At 32.6% G+C, this 5,455-nt stretch overlaps 1 non-coding gene across 1 annotated transcript; it reads left to right on the top strand.

Annotated features, from left to right (window-relative positions):
* Positions 1-508: 508 nt before the first annotated feature.
* LOC115803822 (U6 spliceosomal RNA) lies at positions 509-615 on the top strand. Its single transcript, XR_004024610.1, has one exon. It is a non-coding gene; the product is annotated as a U6 spliceosomal RNA (small nuclear RNA).
* Positions 616-5,455: the final 4,840 nt, after the last annotated feature.

Below are 5,455 nucleotides of genomic sequence, written 5' to 3'. Positions count from 1 at the left end.
CTGTTACACTATGAGAAGTGTGTTTCACCTCTACAATATTCTCACTGAAAACCTTAGCTTAACCATGAGAAAAATATACAATAAACCCAAATTGAGGAACATTGTACAAACTGCCTGTTCAGTACTCAAAACTGTCAAGGTCGTGAAAAACAGAAATTCTGAGAAACTGTTACAGCCAAGAGAAGCTTAAGGAGACATGACAACTAAATGGAATGTGGTGCCCAGATGGAATCCTGGAACAGAAAATTGTTAGGTAAGATGTAAGGAATCTGAAGAGAATACAGACTTTAGTTAATAAAAATGTATCAATATTGATTTATTGATGCAAACAAATTGACCATATTAATGTAAGATGTTAATAATATTAGAAATTGGGTATGCTGTGCTCAATGAAATCTCAATTTTTCTCTAAATCTATAAAGTTCTAAAAAAAATTCTACTAAAACTATCTCATTTATAAGTAAAAACACGTCATCAAATAATAAGTCCAACCAAAGATAAGCATGAAGTGCTTGCTTCAGCAACACATATATTAAAATTTGAATGATACAGTGAAGATTAGCATGGCCCCTGTGCAAGCATGACATGCAAATTCGTGAAGCATTCCATATTTTTTGCAAGAGGGAGAATATATGGAGAGATATGTATATATGTATGTATATGTATACATATAGCTGATTCACTTTGTTATAAAGCAGAAACTAACACACCATTGTAAAGCAATTATACTCTAATAAAGATGTTTAAAAAAAAAAGCATGAAGCTCATGGACAAAATTGTTTAAATTTAATGATGAATTTCCTACAATGCTTATAGATGAAAATATTTAATAAATTCGGGTCTCTCAAAATCATTCTACTAATTTAATGCAATCCAATAAAATTCAAGCAGTGTTTTTCACAAAATTTTAAAAGAATCTGCCTAAAATGTACATGACATAGAGCCAATAATAGTCAAGACATTTTTAAGAACAAAAATTGTCTCTATTATATTTCAAGACAAAAGACAGAGCATTTCAAAAATTGTGTAAGAGATAATTAGACCAATGAAACTGAATAAGGAAAACAGAAGCAAATCCACCCTCTATGAAAAGTTTGTGTATGACAGCAGAAGCATTATATATCAGTGGGAAAAAAGATGAAATATTCAATAAATGGTGCTTGTTTAATTGGAGGCCCATATGGAAAGAGACTGAAACATAACTTTATCTCATACGATGTAAAACATAAACTCCAGATTTAATTTCAAAACAAAAGTGAGACAAGCAAAACACCTGGAAGAAATTAAGAAATCCATTAGAAATTAAGATATCCATAAGATTAAGATATCCATGAGAAAAGATCCATAAGATATCCATAAGATATCCATAAGATTAATCCATAAGATTATGAGTGCTGAATGTAAAGGATTTTAAGGAAGGTAGATTAGCCTTTATTTGATCAACCCCATCACCAAAAATAAAGAAATGCCAGTTAATTATATATGATTGAAGGCATCAGAGAGAACCAAAGTAACCTTTAGCCATGTCCAAAAACATCCATATCCTGAAGAGAAGGGAAGTAAGTTATGTGAGACCAACATTTGGTGCTACCTTTTCTCTCAAGGCATTTGCAATCTACCAATGGCAAGATATGCATCTGAGAATCTGGGCAGCACCTGCAACCATCTCACAGAACTAGAGAAACAAGAATTAGAGTTCAGGATTCATCAAAGTAGAGGCTCCCTGGTAATGAGCCCTGGATTTAAGGTGGGTCTCCCAAAGGAGTAAAGACAAACCAGAAATAGATCACCCATACAGAAAAATAAAACCTGTCACTGACACACTTCACTTCTTGAATTTAATATGGATATTTACCTTTGCTTTAGCTATGAATGAGAAACCAACAGACTTTTGGCAACCCCACATGTCTAAAAAACAAAGAGTGGAGTTCAGACTCCCAAAGAGGAAGACATTATAAATACTCTAGTTTTTCAGTTGAAACTAATAAAGGACTCAATAGAGAATTAAAGGAGAAGTGACAAAAAAAGAGCAAATTATAAGAGAATGGATAATAGAAACCCACAGGGAATCCAGATATTGGAATATCAGGTATACCCTTTATAGTAACAGTAAAACATATGAAGTTAATTGAGAAGATACAGAATTTCAGCAAAGAAAAGGAATATATAAAAGGAATACAAATAGAAATTTCAGATCTGAAAATATAAAAAAACTAAAATAAAGAATTCAATATAAGAGTTTAATGGCAGATTAGCCACAGTGACTTCTCTCCAAAAAAGAAAGCAGATTAATGAGGTGGAAGATAGTTCTTTGATCCAGTTCCAAATACAGAGAGAGATGGGAGGAAAAAGGATGGAAAATACACCAAAGTACTTAAGAGACAAAGGGTATATATTAAAAATACTTAACATAACCTGTAAATAGAGTCTCAGAAGGAAAGGGCAAAGAAAAGAGTACATAAACAATATTTGAAGGAAAAAAAGCAGATAATTTTCCAAACTGATCAAATACACAATAGAAATAAAATAAATAATCAAAGACAAATAAATAAGATCATAAAAGCAGGGAGGAAGAAAAAAATGGACCAGCTAGCTAGAATAAAAACAATAGAACTGACAGCTGACTTTTCTATAAAAATTATGGAAGCAGAAGATTTTACAGCTGAATTTTTTTTTTAAGTGAAAAAAATGCACTAACATAGAAATCTATTCACAGAGAAAATGTGCTTCAAAAATATAGGTAGGGACTTCCCTGGTGGTCCAGTGGTAAAGAATCTGCCTTACAATGCAGGGGATGTGTGTTCGATCCCTAGCCAGGAGCTAAGATCCCACATGCCACAGCACAACTAAGTCCACATGCCACAACTACTGAGCTCGTATACCTCAGCTAGAGCTCGCATGCTGCAAACTACAGAGCCCATGTGCCCTGGAGCCTGCACACCACAACTAGAGAATAGAAAACCCACATGCCACAACTAGAGAGAAGCCCACGCACAACAATGAAAAGCCCATGCACTGCAGCAAAAGATCCTGCATGCCTCAATGAAGATCCCAAGCACAATTAAGACCTGATGCAGCCAAAAATAAGTTAAATAAATAAATAATAAATAAATCTTAAAAAAAGAAAAGAAGGTATGTTTTCATTATATACTTTTTCAGATACATAAAAATTAGGAAAATGTATCACTATTGGATCTATATTAATGAAAATACTTAGGGAATACTTAAGACAGAGGGAAAATGATCTAATATAAGTCTGGAAATTCAGAAAAGAATAAAGGTTGAAAATATTGAATGTATAAATAAATCTAAATGAATATTGACTGCATACAAAAATATTGCTGTCTTGTGGGATTTAAAAATTATGAATAATTAAAGTAAATGAAAACCATAAAAGAAAAATCAGAAAGTGAAAAAGAGTTAAAGTGTTTTAAAGTCTTTGCGTTGTCAGGGGAATATTAAAAGGATTATGTTAAATCAGACTTCAATAAATAAATAATAAAGTAATTTCTCATGTAACCACTCAAACAATATTTTTAAAATATGACAGACAAGAGGATAAATATTGAAAATGCTTAATTAAACCAAAGAATGAAAAAAAGGAGACAAAAGAATGTTTAAAGATCGTGGGACAAAAACAGTACAAATAACCAGGTGGTATATTTAAACACAAACTGATGAGGAAATATACTAAATACACCAATTAAAAAATAAAAATTGCCAGACTGAACTTAAACAGACACAATAAATCATGATAAACTGAAAAGAAGGTAAAAAATCAGAAAAAAGAATTTCAAACAAACAAAAGACAACCAAATAAATGATAAATCTAAATAGAAATTTATCAAAAATTATATTCAGTATAAACAAAATAAATACTCCAATTTTAAAAAGATCATGATTGATTAAAAAATAAGAATCAACTCTATATGTTGACATTAATATTAGACAAAATGGACAATAAGAAAATAAACATTATAAGAGACAAAAAAGGGCATTTTAGAACAATAAAGGAGCCAACCAACTTAGTAGTTATTCAATTCAAAATATACTAGTTAACATGGTCTCAAAATATATAAAGCAAAAATAATTAGAGGTATAAGGATACTGGTAGTAGTCATGAAGCTGCTAGGTCAAAGACAAAGGACAGTTTATTTCTCACAGCAAGAGCAATAGACAGAGTAATACTCATACCAGTTCCCTGAGCCCCAATACCTAAAGAACAATGTGACTCATCAGATGATGCCTCTATAGCCATGGGATGCACTACAGGAGTGAAACCCAAGCTAAGGAAATCTATAGTCTTATAAGAAGGCCACTAGAAAATGTAGCCTAGAAGATGTCCCAGAAGAAGACATTATCTTTATTATAATCCTGGTCAGGAAACAAACCTTCCCTCTGCCCCAAAGGGTGGAACTATGTCTATCTTCCAAAACTATTTCACATAAATTCTTGAAAAGATACTCTGAAAGAGAAACAGATTCCAGATATGCAGAAGCACCATGGGGAGTTGTCTTCCATACCATTAAAAGAGTGAAGAAGAAAGCCTAACAGTAGAAGAAGATATTGAAAATGCATATGACCTAAAAAGGACTTGCATCAAAAAATAAATAACACATACATATCAGTAAGCAAAAGAGAGATGATCCAGTTTTCAGAAATGAGCCAAAAGCAAGACTTTCTTTTCTAGTCCAGTGTAATCTCACACTGAATCTATGTAGAAAAATCAAAAATGTTTCAAATAATTTAGGCATACTTAGTAATTAAAATTTAAATTATAGAGATCCAATTTAGTGAGCACCAAGTCATGTGTTTAAGAGAATTTTTTGCTAACATATAAAAATGGAGAAGACTTTTGAAGTTCAAAAATAGTAGAAAATCACTTTAGATATTAATCCTTCATTTTTTTTTTCAACAGATTTTTTTTTTAACATCTTTATTGGGGTATAATTGATTTACAATGGTGTGTTAGTTTTGGCTTTATAACAAAGTGAATCAGTTATACATATACATATGTTCCCATATCTCTTCCCTCTTGCATCTCCCTCCCTCCCACCCTCCCTATCCCACCCCTCCAGGCAGTCACAAAGCACCGAGCCGATATCCCTGTGCCATACGGCTGCTTCCCACAAGCTATCTACCTTACGTTTGTTAGTGTGTATAGGTCCATGACTCTCTCTTGCCCTGTCACAGCTCATCCTTCCCCCTCCCTATATCCTCAAGTCCGTTCTCCAGTAGGTCTGTGTCTTTATTCCTGCCTTACCCCTAGGTTCTTCATGACATTTTTTTTTCTTAAATTCCATATATATGTGTTAGCATACGGTATTTGTCTTTTTCTTTCTGACTTACTTCACTCTGTATGACAGACTCTAGGTCTATCTACCTCATTACAAATAGCTCAATTTCATTTCCTTTTATGGCTGAGTAATATTCCATTGTATATATGTGCCACATC

The sequence above is a fragment of the Delphinapterus leucas genome, chromosome 17 (assembly GCF_059928025.1).
Source record: "Delphinapterus leucas isolate spDelLeu-1000000601 "Yukka" chromosome 17, BTC_Dleu_Yukka2, whole genome shotgun sequence".
Classification (NCBI taxonomy): domain Eukaryota; kingdom Metazoa; phylum Chordata; class Mammalia; order Artiodactyla; family Monodontidae; genus Delphinapterus; species Delphinapterus leucas.
This window is presented reverse-complemented; position numbering and strand designations above follow the sequence as displayed.